General features: G+C 45.2%; 1 protein-coding gene across 2 annotated transcripts in view; it reads left to right on the top strand.

The window, feature by feature from the left end:
• SLC16A3 (solute carrier family 16 member 3) overlaps window positions 1-19,394 on the top strand; it is a 74,919-nt gene that overhangs the window by 28,403 nt on the left and 27,122 nt on the right. The gene's annotated exons all lie outside the window — the stretch shown is intronic.

Here is a 19,394-nt window from a genome sequence, read left to right as displayed (position 1 = left end):
AGATCGTAACAATATACTAATATTTATACAATATATTGCTAATAATAACTGTATATATGTTTGTATAAGCTCAATATTCAGTATTGTAGATGTAGCTCATCAGATCTCGGCTCTGTTTTATTATCTGTAGTATAGATAGTAACAATATACTAATATTTATACAATATATTGCTAATAATTACTGTATATATGTATAAGCTCAATATTCAGTATTGTAGATGTAGCTCATCAGTAGTGTTGAGCAGAATACGCCATATTCGATTTCGCGATATATCACGAATATCTAGCCGAATATTCGAGAAATATTCGCTAAATTCGAATATTCGTGATATTTTATCGAAATGAAATGTTTGCGAAATTTCGCTATTGCGAACGCGAAAATAATTGCGAAATTTCGACAACTGCGGTAGGAGCACTCTGATTGGCTCAGAATATTCGTGATATTTTATCGAAATTTCGCAAAATGCGAATGCGATATTTATTGCGGAATTTCGACAACTGCGGTAGGAGCCCTCTGATTGGCTCAGAATATTCGTGATATTTTATCGAAATTTCGCAAAATGCGAATGCGATATTTATTGCGGAATTTCGACAACTGCGGTAGGAGCCCTCTGATTGGCTCAGAATATTCGTGATATTTTATCGAAATTTCGCAAAATGCGAATGCGAAATTGATTGCGGAATTTCGACAACTGTGGTGGGAGAACTCTGATTGGCTCTGATGCAAAAGAAGGGCGGAGAAAATAATCGCGCAATATTCCTATTGCCGAATATTCGCATTGCGAATATTCGGCAATATAAAATTATCGCTTCAGCTACTCGGCCGGGTCGGCCCAAGGTCTCTAATCATACCAGCAATGCTTTTAGACGTCGATGGAGATCACTAGGATGTGATCTGTTCTAAAAATAAAATTGAAAAAATCTGAATATTCGGAATAGCGAATATTGACCGCGAAATTCGAGATAGTCGCGAATACTCAAATATGCCATATTCGAGCCGAATATTCGCAATACGGATATTCGTGAGCAACACTACTCATCAGATCTCACTTTTGGCTTTTTATTATTATTTGTAGTATAGATAGTAACAATATACTAATATCACCACAATATTTTGCTAATAACTACTGTATATTATATAAGTATAAGCTCAATATTTACCTTTTTTTTTTTTAACATAAGGATCAATATTTAGCCTTTAAGATGTATCAGATCTCAGCCCTGTTTTATTATCTGTATAATAGATGGTAACAATTCATATAACCACAATATATTGCTAACAACTACTGTATAGATGCATGTGTTCAATATTTTTTGTATTTTAGATGTAGCTCGTCAAATCTCAGCTCTGTTTTATTTTCTGTGGCCTGGATTCACGTACGGCCGCTCTACGTTTCGCGGGCGTAGCGTATCGTATTTTCGCTACGCCGCCGCAACTTAGAGAGGCAAGTGCTGTATTCACAAAGCACTTGCGTCCTAAGTTACGGCGGCGTAGCGTAAATGGGCCGGCGTAAGTGCGCGTAATTCAAAGTGGGCTGGTAGGGGGCGTGTTGTATTTAAATGAGGCTTGACCCCATGTAGATGCATGGCCGGAACGAACGGCGCATGCTCAGTATCACGTTGTTTTTACGCCCAAAGATACGTCGGCTCAATGCCTGTGACGTGAACGTATCTTACGCACAGCCCTATTCGCGTACGACTTACGCAAACGACGTAAAAAGATACGCTTGTTCCGACATCCATACTTTGAATGGATTTCGCTACCTAGAGACATGCTTTATCTTTACGCCGGCGTATGTCTTGCGTAAACGGTAGTAGTTGCGACGGGCGTACGTACGTTCGTGAATCGGCGTATCTTGCTCGTTTACATATTCGACGCGGAAATCAAGGAAGCGCCACCTAGTGGCCAGCGTGATTATTGCAACCCAAGATACGTCGGCGTAGGAGACTTACGCCGCTCGTATCTTGGCCAAATCTATGCGTAACTGACTCTATGAATCAGGCGCATAGATACGACAGCGGCCATTCGGACTTACGACGGCTTATCTGGAGATACGCCGTCATAAGTTTTTGTGAATCTGTGCCTGTATATGCAGTAATATAAGAAAATTGCTGCTAACTAAATTCATTATCACCTATTCTGTGTTGTAATATCAGATTGTTCTGTTAAAGCAGAATCAGATGTGGCCTTTTGCTTGCCTTTATCTGGCCACTGGGACAATTTTCCTCCCACTGAAACCATCGATGGGTCACCATTCCTCCAAAGGACTCAATGATGGGTCACTACTCCTCCCACTGACACCAATGATGGGTTACCATTCCTCCCACTGACACCAATGATGGGTCACCATTCCTCCCACGGACTCCAATGATGGGTCACCATTCCTCCCACGGACTCCAATGATGGGTCACCATTCCTCCCACTGACTCCAATGATGGGGCACCATTCCTCCCACGGACTCCAATGATGGGTCACCATTCCTCCCACTGACACCAATGATGGAGCACTATTCCTCCCACTGATACCAATGATGGGTCACCATTCCTCCCACTGACACCAATGATGGAGCACCATTCCTCCCACTAACATCAATGATGGGGCACTATTCCTTCCACTAACATCAATGATGGGGCACTATTCCTTCCACTGACACCAATGATGGGGTACTATTCCTTCCACTAACATCAATGATGGGGCACTATTCCTTCCACTAACATCAATGATGGGGCACTATTCCTTCCACTAACATCAATGATGGGGCACTATTCCTTCCACTGACACCAATGATGGGGTACTATTCCTTCCACTAACATCAATGATGGGGCACTATTCCTTCCACTAACATCAATGATGGAGCACTATTCCTCCCACTGACACCAATGATGGAGCAATATTCCTCCCACTGATAGCAATGATGGGACACTATTCCTCCCACTGACACCAATGATGGAACACGATTCCTCCCACTGACACCAATGATGGAACACGATTCCTCCCACTGACACCAATGATGGAGCACTATTCCTCCCACTGACACCAATGATGGAACACGATTCCTCCCACTGACACCAATGATGGAGCACTATTCCTCCCACTGACACCAATGATGGAGCACGATTCCTCCCACTGACACCAATGATGGAGCACGATTCCTCCCACTGACACCAATGATGGGGCGCTATTCTTTACTGACTCCGGGGCATTCTTTACTCTCACTGGCAAACATGCTGTTAGCAGATGAAGGAAACAGCAGACAGAAATAACACTTTTAGTGCTCTGATTTAAGTTCACACTATAGAGGGGTATGCTTTGTTCATATTTCATGTCTGAGGTTTACAACCACTTTAAGGAAGATTGTACAATTAGATTGTAAAGTTTATTGTCAATCTCATATGCCAACTGATTTGTTAAGTTAATTAATACGTATGTATATTTTTTTAAGGTGGTATATTTTTAAAGGCCCATCTGCTTTTTGAACGTTAATATCAGTAGAGCAGCAGATGACAGTTTTGATTGGCTGTTATCTATTACGCCACATCGACCTATGAAATACAGCCTGTCACTCTACAGACCTCTTGGCATGTTATCTTGACGTTCTGCTGGGTGTATTTTTGGCTGCTCTTACTCCGCTCTGTATTAAGTGAAGAGCGAATTTCCAACCTGCTATATTTACTGCGCAGAGTAAAAACTCCAGCCTCGTCGCAAATATTGTAGTCCATTAATGGTTTCCGTTGCTATGCCAGGATTTAATGAACCTGGGGTTAGTTAATCAGTTTGCACTCCATCTAGGAAAAGTATCTGGCAGTACACCTGTAGTGCCTGTACCTGTAACAGCTTCTGCGTAGACCAGGCCGACCAGATATCTCACTTCTATAGTACCTGGCACACACCTGTGGCTAGGCCCATGCCAGCTTTGTACCCACAGGTGTGTGCAACCCATTGCATTAAGGTGTGCACCTCAAAGATCAAACACACATGCATACACTGTATATAATACACACACACACACACACGCATACATTATGAATGTAAACAAACATTTTAAAATATATTTACAACATGGACGGTGTCAGTAGAGCATAGGACGTGTCAGTAGATCAAAGGTTGGTGTCAGTAGGACCGTGGATCGTGTCAGTCAGTAGAGCAGTGGACTGTGTCAGTAGGGCAGAGATTGGTGTCAATAGGGCAGTGGTCAGTCTCAGGGCAGTGATCGCTGAACATTGGGGGGCTTTGGTGAAATATCAGGAGTCTAAACAGACCCCTGATATCTTTCTTTTGAACTTTTGAGACAAAGAAAGGGACTGAGGACAGAGATTCCCCAGTCCCTTTGTATCCTCAGCTGCACTGGACAAATAATAAAAGGGAGTGCTCTGTGCTGAGCAGCTTCCTGTTTATTCACACTGAAGCACAGTAAACATAGTTTACTATGCTTCAGTTATGAATGAACACGGTGAGTGATCAGTACATAATTACCAGCCCCTCCACCCCACTCTCCACCCTGAGACATTCCCCTGTGTGCTTGCAGCAGTAGCCAGCACGCCTATTGTTGTGCCTTCAAATAACAGCTTGTGTGTAAACCGGGTCCATCAGACATCTTACTTCTATAGTATCTGGCAGTATACCTGTGGCTAGACCCACGCAGGCATTGCACCTTTGAATGACAGCTTGTGTGTAGCCTGGTCAAAACAGACATCTCACTTCTGAAATATCTGGCAGTAACAAGTAACAACTTGTGTTTTAGACCAGGTCAACCAAACATCTCACTCCTATAGTATCTGGCTGTATACCTGTGGCTAGACCCATGTTGGCGTTGTACCTTCAAACAACAGCTTGTGTGTAGACTGGGCCTGCAGGCAGGTGCAGTATACTTTCTCCACTGCAGGTGGCACTCCTCCGCAGTGGTACTGCAGCTGGAGGGGAAATCGAGAGGAACACAGTTCATCTATGGTTTCTTGGGTCATTTGTTATACATCCAATTGGATGCTGCTGCCCTATGTGACTTCGCCAGCCATCTTGAGTCAGGCAGAGCCTATTTAAGGCCCTGGATCCCAGGCTCAGCACGCTTTTTGCGAGTTAGTAGAGTAAGGACAGGCACCCCGCCTGTTAGGGACAGTATTAGCGGTAGGGAAAGGTTCCTGATGAGGAGGGAAACCATAGCATACCTCCCAACTGTCCCTGATTTGGAGGGACTGTCCCTGATTTGGAACAATGTCCCTCTGTCCCTCATTCCTCCTCATTTGTCCCTCATTTTGGTCTGATCTATATAGATGTATATAAAATGCACTTTTTATCTATCAAAAAGTGTTTCCCAGTGCCAAACCTTTTATCTGATTTCTAAATTGCTGCATTTGTAACTTTGAAAAACAAATATAAAGGAATAGTAGTGGTAAAAAAAACACTTGTGGGTTTAACCAATCTTGTTTTTTTATACAATTTTCCTTTAAGGGGGCGTGGCAAAGGGGCGTGTCCTATGCCTGCATACTTTTGCTGATAGGTGTCCCTCATTCCCGTCTCAAAAAGTTGGGAGGTATGCCATAGGGTCACAACTCCTTGGACATTTTCCCACTTGGCCACCAGATGGCCAGGCTGCATTCTGCTGTCCACCTGGCTGATACCTGTCATCTTTACATCGTTGGAATCTGTGAGCGTACCCAGTTGGGCAGGAGTCCCTCTGAATTGTTGTGAACTGTCGTTGCATTGCTTCAATACAGGCTTTCCACTGCATCTGTATGTGAGTTACTGTCGCCGCACTTGCTGTACCCCACCTACAAGCGAGCCATTTATCTCACTTTTATAGTATCCGGCAGTATACCCTTGGCTAGGCCCATGCCAGAATTGTACCTTTAAATGTGTAGACCAGGCCAGCCAGACGTCTCACTTCTATTGAGCGTTAAGCGGCTCTTCTTAAGGGTTTATAAGTGCTTTATCCTGAATTGTGCCCAGACAGACTATAGCCGTAGATAGGAGTACATCTTACTCCGTGTAATGGAAAGTGAAATCTGCCCATCCTCGTTGGCATTACTTGAGAGCTGGGATCCAATGGGGAGCTAGAAGGCTTCAATCCATCTTTTCTGCAAGTAAGGGAATGTGCACTGAGCTTTTCCAATATGTTTTACATTACAGATTCGCTATGTCTATTGCCTAGAATAAATTGTTATTGCCAGGGCCGATCCTAGGGTCACAGGCGCCTGGGTGCAGAAATATTTCTGGCGCCCCCACATGGGTGTCGTAATTTTACTAACTCCTCCCCTTTACAAATGTTTCTATGGCAATGACTCAACCACAGAGATCCTCCCCCACGAAGTGTTCATTACCCTGGGATCCTTACATGATCTCTTAACAATAAACAAAATATAGGAAGAGAAGCAGAGTACTTTATTGGGACCTGGAGGGGGGCCTCTGTGATCGACACATAGAGGGCTTCTGTTAGAGAGTCTGTTAGATGTTCGGTGCCCCCACCTCTGCAGGTGCCTGGGTGCAATGCACCCTGTGCACCCTGCCTAGGATCGGCCCTGGTAATTGCCACTTGTGGCTCTAGATATTTCATAGATCCCACTGTTTTCGTGGGCACATCTATTGATATTATGGGCAAGACTTGAGCTACAATTTTAGCTGTTCGATCTTTTGTATAGATTCCTGCATAGCTAATGTAGGCCTTGACCTAGGGCCACATATTGTGGGTGTGTGTGTATAATATGTGTGTGACGGGAGTCACTTTGGGCAGGGGGCCTGTGGAACCCAGAATCCCTTGGAGTGGTTGGGAAACCCTTGCTCGAGCTCCCCATGCACCTCCTATGTCTAAGTCACCCTGTGTCTATTAGGGGCACAGGGTAACTGAGAACCCCAGTCTCATCTGTACTAATCAGACTCACTGTACAACCACACTGGAATGTTGTGTGTGTGTGTGTGTGTGCATATATATATATTGCTAACAGAAACACATCAGCCCCCATTCACAACTGCATGTTTTATTGCATGATTCCATAAGAGAGACAGCGCTATCAAATTATTCTCAATGGGCCCATTCACACCTGAGCATTAGGTTGGCTGTCATCAAAAATACATGAGCTTCTTTGGCACGGAATAAAGTGTTTTTGGTCTCATAAACTTTAATGGAAGTGCCTAAAACATGCATGTTTACATGCTTTTTTTTAGACATAAATGCCCAGATTCACAGAGAGCAAGGCACACATTACGCCGCCGTAGAGCTACGCCAACGCAGCGCATTGTGCATTGTCAGCAAGCCAGTGCTCCCAACGCTGCGCCAGTGTGGCGTGGGGTTCGAAGTCGCACGCCGGCGTAGGTTGAAGTGGGCGAGAACCCATGCAAATGAGGCGTGACCCCATGCAAATGATGGGCCGAGCGCCAGACAGGTACGTATCACGAACTGCTCATGCGCCGCGACGTGGACGCAAGCACAGCACCCCCATGCGCCTGCTCACAACCACGCCGGCACAACTGCCTAAGCTACGCCAGATCACCGCGTACACCGTGAACATAACGTATGCCCAGCCAGACACACGTCCAACGCACAATACGCCGGCTTGTGTTCCCTGGTGCAGACCTGTGCATGTCTGTTGCCGGGTTGCACCTCCTTTATGGGGAATAACTTTACGCCGGACGTACAACTTACGTGCATCTCACGTAGCATGCGCCGGGCACACGCACGTTCGTGAATCGCCGTATTCCTCAAATTTTCCCCTCATTTGCATGTTTGAATGGCTAATCAATGGGAGCGGCACCATGTGCCTAGCCTAAATGTGCGCCCACCCTACGCCGGCGTGTGCAAGCTACGTCGGCGGGGTGTAGCCTGTTTTTAGGCGCATATTTGTTTGTGGGTCTGGCGCACACATACGCCGGCGCACATTTGCACTTACGTCGGCCTAACGTGTTATACGTCGGCGTAAGTGCTTTGTGAATCTGGGCCAAGGTATTTAAAGCTCTGTGAACCCCTAAAAAACATAAGATTCTGCAAAAAAAACATGCATACAAAAAGCCTCTAAATCATCTGATTAACCTCGCACACAATACTGAATTTACAATAAAATGTGCCAGCCTTCTGCCTTGATTGCCAGTGCGATCCAGTTGCTCTGCTGTTAGCGGATGATCATTGGAAGGTTGTAAAGCTGGCGAATGGCAATACACAAGAGAAATGTTGACTAGTTTCTGATTGGAGATGAACTGAGCCATTAATTGAACTCATCTCTAGTCGATCTTGTGCTTTTTTTTTTTTTACCCTAATGAGCTCTGGGCCAGTTAAACAAAGAGGTGGGCTACAGCTTGCAGCTCATTGGATTTAAAAAAGAAAGCTCTCTAGAGATGATGTTCGGTTAGAGATGAGTGTGGAGGATGCCTGAGCTCATCTCTGCTCCTCGTGATGATCTGGATAAAATTCAAGCTGTAGGTGGCCCTGTTGGCATCCTCCCACCCCACATTCTTTGATCTAAAAATCGAGCCGGGTAGAATATTGTTGACTTGAATGCAGCTTCTCTCAAGCAGATGCAACTGTTGTTCAGGTACTCTGACAGCTGAGGGTGCTGGCTGTCACAATACAATAGCCAGCAGGAGAGATTCCCTCATACACACTGGATGGGATAACCAGCAGATTTGTCTAGCTCAGACCATCTTATAGTATATGGCCAGCTAGAGCATTCTACTATTTTATTATTATAAGTCTCCTGTGATTGAGGCGTGACCTCTGACGCTGAGCCAGCCAGGCCTGCTGCATATTAAAGTGTAAGGCCCGGATTCACGTAGATGCGCGTAACTTTGTGCGGGCGTAACGTATCCTATTTACGTTACGCCTCCGCAACTTTTACAGGCAAGTGCCGTATTCTCAAAAGAAAGTTGCGGCGGCGTAGCGTAAATAGGCCGGCGTAAGCCCGCCTAATTCAAATTGTAAAGAGGTGGGCGTGTGTTATGTAAATTAACCATGACCCGACGTGATTGACGTTTTTAACGAACGGCGCATGCGCCGTCCGTGGACATATCCCAGTGTGCATTGCTCCAAAGTACGCCGCAAGGACGTATAGGTTTCGACGTGAACGTAAATTACGTCCAGCCCCATTCACGAACGACTTACGCAAACGACGTAAAATTTTCAAATTTCATCACGGGAACAACGGCCATACTTAACAATGGTACGCCGCATGTACGCCTCATATAGCAGGGGTAACTTTACGCCGGAAAAAGCCTAACGTAAACGGCGTATCTGTACTGCGTCGGTCGGGCATACGTTCGTGAATTCGCGTATCTAGCTGATTTACATATTTCTAGGCGTAAATCAGCGTACACGCCCCTAGCGGCCAGCGTAAATATGCAGTTAAGATCCGACGGCGTAAGAGACTTACGCCGCTCGGATCTAATACAAATCTCAAATCTATGCGTAACTGATTCTAAGAATAAGGCGCATAGATACGACGGCTCAGACTCAGAGATACGACGGCGTATCTGGGGATACGCCGTCGTATCTCCTTTGAGAATCTGGGCCTTATTGAATAAAAGACTTAGGCCGAAACGCGTCAATACTGTTATGCCGCGTACACACGAAATTGTCGAAATTTCCGACAACAAATGTTCGATGGGAGCTTTCTGTCGGAAATTCTGACTGTGTGTAGGCTCTATCGGACATTTGCTGTCGGAATTTCCGACAACAGAAATTTGAGAGCTGGTTCTCAAGTTTTCCGACAACAAAATCCGTTCTCGTAAATTCCGATCGTGTGTGGACAATTCCGACGCACAAAATGGTAAAACTAGCGTTCGTAATGGAGATAGCACATTTGTCGCGCTGTAACGGACTGAAAGGCACGAGGCTGAAAAGCGCTAATCGTCTCCCTTACCAAACTTCTACTAACACAACTGGTATTGAACTCCCCTTTTTTAATACAGCCGTCGTACGTCTTGTATCTCACTGCGTTCTTGGCGTTCGGAATTTCCGACAACATTTGTGCGACCGTATATATGCAAGACAAGTTTGAGCGAACATCGTCTGGGAAAAAAATCCCTGGTTTTGTTTTTGGAATTTCCGATCGTCTGTACGCGGCATTACTGTTATGTTACTGCTATGATGCTAAAATAAAGTTTTCTATATAGAAGATGTTGAGGTGTCGGCTCGTACTTGTTATGGACTCACTGTGAATTCAATCAGCCAGAGCGCCGACCACTCTGCGCACTAATTTGCACTATACAGCGGTAGAGATCGGGTGAGTTTTCTCTTTGTACGCAATTAATCATCTGTACCTGCTGCCCTATATTACATTTGATTTAGGCCTGCATTGTCGCAGCATATGCCATTAATCACGGAGCTGGGAGGACAAAAAATGATCTTATGGACAGCTAGGTCTCCAAGATATAAACCAGAAGATGGTTCTCCAATGGTGCCATGCCAACGATAAAATATCTTGGGTGGAGATGGCTTTAAATAACAGGCCAGTGCCATGGGAACATGGATGGTGTTTGCATTGCGGGGCTTAGCCACATCACTGCTGCGAAAAGGATGCAATTAATAGGAACAGGTTTATGTAATGCAATTAGGGCAGACCAACTGGGCCATAGGTGTGCAGGCTCCCCCCTCCCCCTACTGCGCACATATCACAACACAGACCCTGACCATCCCCCATCCAAACAGGTGGCTGACGGACAATTGGAGGCTAATGTAGGTCTCTCCATTTGCATAAAACTTATTAACGGCTGCTCTGGCAGACATCTGTTGTCACGTGCAGTTATCTTGCTTGATCTTCCTTATCTCCCCAATCTCTCCGGTGCAGCCAGGATAAATAAAGGAACACAACTGATGCTTTCTGGGTTTTAAATTATTAAACTGAAAGCGACAGTGTCTGTGTTGTGTTTGTCTATGAGTCTGCTTTTGGAAGCCCTGATGCTATGGTCTTATGCGTACGTGAGATTCCTGCGTTTTTGTGCGGTCAGACGGCATAGGCACACCATCTAGAGCTGGGATATGCAATTAGCGGACCTCCAGCTGTTGCAAAACTACAAGTTCCATCATGCCTCTGGGTGTCATGCTTGTGGCTGTCAGAGTCTTGCTATGCCTCATGGGACTTGTAGTTCAGCAACAGCTGGAGGTCCGCTAATTGCATATCCCTGATCTAGAGCCTGCAAAGATCTATGAGAGGCTGAAAGCTTCTGTGACTGTACCAAGTGGTACTAATGTTTAGGGCTCCATTTGTCCAAGGCTGATCATTTGATCAACTTTTGTCAAAAGAGCCTGCTAAAAAAAAAAAAAGTTTCAGCCAAACAGTGGCGGCAACCGATCAGCCAGGGGCTCTCAAAGCAGCTTTAGTGGACTGGTCATACAATGCAGAAGAAGCCTACAGGATTATGGAATAAGGTAGGTATAGCTGATTTTTTATTTTCTTCTAGACCAGCCTTTCTCATCATTTTTTCTTTACAGAGGAACCCTTGAAATTATTTTCATGTCTTGGGGATCCCCTTCTAAATTATTACATCTCTAGCTCACGACACGTTTGCATGGATGCCAATGGTGAAAATGAAAATTGTAGTTTCCCTTACACTGATTGGAAGTGGAAACAAGCCTTTTATATTGATAGTTGGTGTAGTTGTCCCATACATTGGTGGCCGATGGGAGAAGGACCCCTTATATTAATAGTCAGTGGGGGAGGGACACTTACATTGTTAACCAGTGGAAAAATGCACCCCCTCCCTTACTTTGTTGACCAGTGGAAAAATGAGCCCCCCTTACACGCAGCTAAAAATGTAATTGGTATCAGTGGTTATTGGGAGCTAGGATCTTTGGTTGGGACTCCCTGCCCTGGACAAAAAGAGTATTCAGAAGCTAAGTCCGCCATTCTTAGCATGTTTCATGTTACAGCCATATTGGGGTATAACATAAAACATGGATAGAGTGGGTAGCCCCTCACCCTCAAACTTCTTTCCAACCTTACTTATTATTGGAGGTTCTTCTTCTGTCTTCTTTCTTATTTTTCTGTCTCTTTCTTCTGTCTTCCTCTTCCGTCTTCCTCTTCCGTCTTCCTCTTCCGTCTTCCTCTTCCGTCTTCCTCTTACGTCTTCCTCTTCCGCCTTCCTCTTCCGTCTTCCTCTTCCGTCTTCCTCTTACGTCTTCCTCTTACGTCTTCCTCTTACGTCTTCCTCTTCCGTCTTCCTCTTCCGTCTTCCTCTTCCGTCTTCCTCTTCCGCCTTCCTCTTCCGCCTTCCTCTTCCGCCTTCCTCTTCCGTCTTCCTCTTCCGTCTTCCTCTTCCGTCTTCCTCTTCTGTCTTCTTCTTCCGTCGTCGCCTTCCTTTTTCTTTTGTCGTTTTCTTCTTTAAAATGCAATTTTTGGTATTTAAATCTTTGAAAAAGCAGGTCTGAGAATAATGAGATCTACATTTCAAAAGAGTATGGTGACAAACACCCTTCTCCACTTGACCAGTCATCACCCTACCTCAACCAAAGAGGGGGTACCAATGGCACAATTTCTCAATTTACATCATAACTGCTCACATAATGATGAATTTGAAAAACGAGGCACAGGACTTGGGAAAAAAAAAGATTTCAAAGGGAGGGTTATGGTTAAAAACTTATTTGGGTGGGAATAAATAGGGCTAAGAGGACTCCAATTAAAGATTTGTTAGGTAAAAAGAGTGAGTGGGAGGGGAAGGAGAACTATATCAGGATAATTACAAGGTTGAGATTGCATTGGGACCAGCTGCAAACTGGAAATGCACTTTAAGCATGTTTATTATGTAGCCTTTACTTCCACTTTAAGTGGGGAGATATTGTTATGCAAAAATTTGTTCACATACTAGTACATTCTTATTTTCAGTTAGAGTGACATCATGAATTTATTATATTTGTATATTGTTAGCTCTTAATCAGTGGTTGGTCTATTTCTGAGGATAATATGGCGGTCTTGGAAAACTTGGTCAGAGTCTGCAACCCCCATTCCCCTTCCTCTTACTGAATCTTGTCATTTGTTTTTAATTTGGCGTGGCCGTATGTGGCTCCGCCTCCACAGCCATTTCATCCAGTCACAACAATTTTTGAATGGAGAGGCTACAAGTTCCATCGCCAACATGGCAGAGGGACGCATGGCTCTCACTGGAGCACAAGAGTAGTGACATCAGTACGCCAGCTTCAAGATGGCCATATCCTGTACACAATACAGGAGTTGGCCGGATCAGTGCTGGTGGCTGTCCGAATACCTGAACAGCAGCTGCCTCTGATTGGATGCAGCTGTTTTTTGGCTATTTTTTACTGCTCTGCTCCTTTGACTTTTCAATGGTAGAATGTTAGTCGGGCGGGGGGCCAACAGGACCACCCATGCAACAAATTCTGGCCCGTTCATCAGAAACCAAACAAAATTCAGTTTTATGGCCAGCTTCGGTTAGACCAGTCATATTTCAGCAAACAATGACCATTTCATGCTGAGATGTTTCAATCATGAACAAAGTCCAAAACAAGAATAAATCCTAAATCAGGAAAGAGGTTTATTTTAAATCTTGGTCTGAGCTGGAACACTCGGCCGTAAACCACAATGCAGAGTATACAGAGGCATTATACTGATCCAGGCACCCTTCCAGCCTAAAGAGCACGGGCCCAAAAATAGGGCAGCTGTTGGCGTGGCAGAGTTCAGGATATTTCTGGTCTACGTGTGAGAAACTATTTCTTTGGAGGTGTAAATGTCAGAGTAAGGATAGACACGGTGACCTAGAAACCATCCTGGGCTGCGGACAGGGGGCATTCCAATATCGGCAGATCTGAGGTGAGTTAAGAATAGCCGGTGGTGCGTGCACACTTGGGGCCCCCCATGATGAGTACATGGGGGTTTTTCTTTTCCTCTCAAGGCATCAGCTCTCCTTTAGCCTTTCCTGCAAGTTTGGTAAAACTGAGAAGTAAAAGCTGCAATATGTGATAAGACCTACTATCAGAACTAACTATGTAATTTGTTTAACATTAGAACCCTGAAATCTGGTTTTCCTTTGCACAACATTAGTGCCTACACCTCCAAAACCAGGGTAGGTAGGAATGGGGACATATTCTGAGATGTATGGGCTTGTTTGAGGTGGTAGATTGTTTATCTTTGAATGTAATGAAGGGTTTGCTTCTTAGGAAAGTTTTTTTTTTTTGCAATTACCAATTCTAAAGCCTCCTTCCATTAACCCTCCCTGTCAGGGCCAATCCTAGGCAGGGTGCACAGGGTGCATTGCACCCAGGCGCCTGCAGAGGTGGGGGCGCCGAAGTGCCAGAGTTCTCCCCTCCCTCCTTTTCTTCTTGTTTGTGTTTGTCCAGAACTGATGTGTGAGCATAGGGCAGCCCGTCCAGCCTGGCAGTGCTCGGGGGAGGGGCCGCTCCTCTTCCTGACCTTCTAGAGGGTTCTAGTTTTCAGTGGCTGCTGAGTGCTGATGTGCAGGAATTAATTCCTAACACTGGGAGTCTTGGATCCCGCACTGTCTCCACCAACTCCAGTTGGAATGCCTCCCCCTCCCATCTCTATCTCAGGCTGCACAGAGAGAGAACCAAGGTGAGTCACAGTGTTCAGTGTGCTGTGTGCTGAGGGATGGCATCCCCAGCGTCCCTTTACACATTCCTTTGGGCTGCCCCTGCTCTAGATGTTTTATGGCATGATAGATTGCATAGGATACACAGCCCCTGCCCATTCCTGCGCCTAGTCCATCTACAGATGTGATGTATAATGAGATGTAAAGGGGAGGAGTTAGTAAAATGACAACGCCCATGTGGGGGCGCCAGAAATATTTCTGCACCCAGGCGCCTATGACCCTAGGATCGGCCCTGCTCCCTGTAATCCTAAAAAGAAACATTACTGTAACCCTAAAAATAAACCACTCAACATTAAACCTCTTTGTTACCCTCCTTGTATACCTAACACCAACCTTTACTGTTAACACCGAAGCTAGCCTGGTCATACATGGCCAGTAGGCTGATTGAAAAAACTGAACAGATTCCCCCAGCCACACAAGCGAGGTGGATGAAGGAATCCTCCCCGCTGTGTTATTGTACAGCGGGGACTCCTCTGCTGTTACAATACACTGATTAGCGCTGCAGCTCATGGGGAAAAAGGAAGTGGAGAGGGGAGTGAAAGGGCCACCATCAGGGGGGTACAGGCAGTACTCAAGTAAGGGGCCCGAGCGTCCCAAGGGGCCCGCTCCACCTACAGCAACTTTTTTTTTTTTTTTTAAATAATGCATTTATTTGTAATAAAAATTTTTTTTATTTAATTCTGCACTGACTGTCTTTGAAATTGCCCCAGCCACTGTTCAAATTCAATCCGGGGACAAAACCGGGGACAGACTTGGTCCGGAGACAGTGGGCCAAATCCTCAAATTTCCTGCCTAACTTAACTTTTCCCATTTAAGTTACACTGACTTAAAATTTCTACCTAAGTGCCCCGATCCACAAAGCACTTACCTAGAAATTTCAGGCCGTGTAACTTAAATGTCTCCGGCGCAAGGCGGTCCTCTTCTGCAGGGGGCGATGACAATTTAAATGAGGCGCGCTCCCGCGCCGGCCGTACTGCGCATGCTCGTGACGTCATTTTCCCGAAGGGCAGCGCGCGAAATTACGTTACGTCGGGCTTTGTGGATTGCGACGGGACAATAAAGTTGCGTCGGGTAAAAAAAAAGTTACGCGCCAGAAAAAAAAAATCAAAATTTAAAAAAAAACGCGGCGATCGAAAAAAAGGTCTGTTTTTACAAGGTGTTACTAGTTTACACTTTGTAAAAGCAGAACTAATTTTACGTATGCACACGTAAACTTACGCAGAAAACACAAAGCTGAAAAGCTTTGTGGATCTCCGTAAGTCCTCATTTGCATACGCAATGCGGCATTTCAATGAGAAATGCCCCCAGCGGCGGATGCGGTACTGCATCCTAAGATCTGACAGTGTAAGTGTCTTACAGATGTCAGATCTTCTGCCTATCTTTGGAAAACTGCTTCTGAGGATCAGTTCCAAAGATAGGCACAGGGATACGCAGGCTGAACAGCAGTTCCGCCTGCGTATCCCTTTTGAGGATTTGGCCCAGTGTGCTCAATCTGGGGACTGTCCCCAGAAACCGGGGATGTCTGGTCACCCTAGTTTACAACCCCTTTAAGTCTGTGTTTGGTATGCGTATGAATATCTGTGCCCCCTGAGTGGGCATGCCATGAGTCTGTTTTTGTTTCTTTTGTTTGAAAACATTAAATACGATTTGAAACAGAAAAAATTGCAAATGTTAATTGAGAGAGTGAGTTCCGCTTTGAATATTCCCCAGAGGCAGTTTTTATTATTTATGTAGAAACCGCAAATCACAGATACACAGCTGGCTACAACTAAAGAAATTTTTGCCAGTGATTTTGTGCCAGCGAATACGGAAGACAAGTGACAAGTTTATTTACATTTCATGAGACATATCAAGCTGATTTTTTTTCACTTTGCAGGATCAGTAATGCAGGCTGGGGAGGAAAAACCTAGATGATGCCAAATTTGCTCCAGCCAGGAAATGAGGCGGGTTCTATCTGACTTGCTGCAGCTTCTAATGCACATTGTGAGAAGTTCACAGTGTGCAGCAGGGATGGACTGGCCATTGGGACTACAGGGAGTTTCCCAGTGGGCCGGCTTCAGTGACAGTGGACCGTCGCTCCTCTGTCTCTCCCTTCCCGCAGCACTCACCTCCTCTCCCTCCCCACAGCGCTCACCTGGGGGGAACAAAGAAGCAGGGGGAGGACCAGAGGAGCAGGGGGGGCGACAGAGGAGCATGGGGAAGGGGACAGACAGCTGACTCAACAGCTATGGCCTGGGAGTTTCTCACTTCTGCCTAATCTTGTCCCAGGGGGGGCACCAAACTTATTCTTTGCCTTGGGTGAAATAATGTCTAGCTTCCCCACTGGTACTGCCTATAAGAGTACCACTACCAGCTGTTCTACTCTAATAAACTAAAACGGCTAGTGGCTAGTGAAGGGGAGAGGGGGCTTGGGTGGCCAGGGGGGTGCTGGAGTTGTCCGGCCGCCGTGGGAGAGACCTGTCAAAGTGGGCCAGTCTGGATGAAGTCCAGGGCCAAATTTTTCTCCCAGTCCAGCCCTGGTGTGCAGTGATACCAGAGTAAGCACTTTACAGTCCGGGAGAGGAGCCTGTACAATGGCGCAAGACTGAAGGGAAAGCTGGCGATTAGCTTTAATCATTTATTAATGAATGCAGCTGAATTAAGTTGTGTTTTTATATCTGCCTGGAGTTCATCTTTAAATAATTCAGTGATCCATACTCCCATCATTAGGTTCCAATAACACCAAGTAGTAAGGATATCACCAAGTTAGGAACTTGTAAGAAAAGTAATGGCTGCACATCCCGGAATTCCGATTCCCTTTTATTGTTTAAAGTGATAACACCAAAGCCACCAACCCAAGGTCACGTAGACGCGTTTCATTAGGTAATGAGTCAATACTTTGTAGAACCGCCTTTCTCTGCAATTACAGCTGCAAGTCTTTTTGGGGGTGTCTCTACCAGCTTTGTACATCTAGAGAGGGACATTTCTGCCCATTCTTCTTTCCAAAATGGCTCAAGCTCTGTCAGATTGGATGGAGAGCGTCTGTGATCAGCAATTTTCACATCTTGCCACAGATTCTCAATTGGATTTAGGTCTGGACTTTGACTGGGCCATGAATATGCTTTTATCTAAACCATTCCATTGTAGCTCTGGCTGTATGTTTAGGGTCGTTGTCCTGCTGGAAGGTGAACCTCCGCCCCTCTCTCAAGACTTTTGCAGACTCTAATGCCGCGTACACACGAGGAGAGAGAAAGTAGCCGCTCTAGGTGGGAGCCTTGATGAGAATCCACCGTGCAGATATCACAGGTGCAGGCAATGCATTCAGCAAGACCGGAACAAAAGGATGTTTCTGGACAGCCGTACTTTGAACAATGGTTGCCTTTATTGAATTAGGAACAGCACTACAAGTCACAGCAAACGAAACAAAAACCTTGGCAGCTGACGCGTTTCACACTAAATCAAGTGCTTAGTCATAGCGTACACACGATCGGAAATTCCGCTTTCCAACAAAATGTTGGCTCAAACTTGTGTTGCATACACACGGTCACACAAAATTCCGACCGTCAAGAACGCGTGACGTACAACGCTACAGAGAGCTGAGAAAAATTAAGTTCAATGATTCCAAGCAAGCGTGTTTTTTTGCATGTCAGAATTGCATACAGACGATCAGAATTTACGACAAGAACTTTTCTTGTCGAAAAAACTGAGAACCAACTCTCAAATTTTTGCTGTCGGAAATTCCGACAGAAAAAATCCGATGGAGCCTACACACGGTCGGAATTTCCAACCAAAAGCTCACATCAAACTTTTCATGTCAGAAATTCCGACATATGCGGCATTACAGGTTTTCTCCTAAGATTGTTCTGTATTTGGCTCCATCCATCTTCCCATCAACTCTGACCAGCTTCCCTGTCCCTGCGGAAGAAAAGCATCCACACAACATGATGCTGCCACCACCACGTTTCACGGTGAGGACATGTTTGCTGTGTCCCCCACATGGCTTCTCGCAAACTGCAAACAGGACTTCTTATGTCTTTCTTTCAACAATGGTTTTCTTCTTGTCACTCTTCCATAAAGGGCAAATTTGTGGAGAGCACAACTAATAGTTGTCCTGTGGACAGATTCTCCCCCCTGAGCTGTGGATCTCTGCAGCTCCTCCAGAGTTACCATGGGCCTCTTGGCTGCTTCTCTGATGAATGCTCTCCTTGCCCGGCCTGTCAGTTTAGGTGGACAGCCATATCTTGGTAGGTTTGCAGTTGTGCCATACTCTTCATTTTTTGGATGATGGATTGAACAGAGCTCCATGAGATGTTCAAAGCTTGGGATATTTATTATATAACCTAAACTTGCTTTAAACTTCACAACTTTGTCCCTGACCTGCCTGGTGTGTTCCTTGGCCTTCATGATGCTGTTTGTTAATTAAGGTTCTCTAACAAACCTCCGAGGGCTTCACGGAAAAGCTGTATTTATACAGAGATTAAATTACACACAGGTGGACTCTATTTACTGATTAGGTGACTTCTGAAGGGAAATTGGTTCCACTAGATTTTAGTTAGGGGTATCAGAGTAAAGGGGGCTGAATACAAATGCACACCACACTTTTCGCATATTTATTTGTAAAAAAAAAAAAAAAAATTGAAGACCATTTATCATTTTCCTTCAAATTTTGTGCCACTTTGTGTTGGTCTATCACATATAACCAAAAACGTAAATGTAATTTATTGGGTTTCTAACATGAGAAATGTGGAATATTTCAAGGGGTATGAATACTTTTTCAAGGCACTGTAAACTCTCAGATACTATGGCCCAGATTCTCAAAGGACTTACGACGGCGTAGCGCCATGTACGCCGTCGTAAGTCCGAATGAGAGCCGTCATAT

This window comes from Rana temporaria, chromosome 12, assembly GCF_905171775.1.
Source record: "Rana temporaria chromosome 12, aRanTem1.1, whole genome shotgun sequence".
In the NCBI taxonomy this organism is placed as follows: domain Eukaryota; kingdom Metazoa; phylum Chordata; class Amphibia; order Anura; family Ranidae; genus Rana; species Rana temporaria.
The sequence above is the reverse complement of the archived record's forward strand: the minus strand, read 5'-3'. Positions and strand labels throughout refer to the sequence as shown.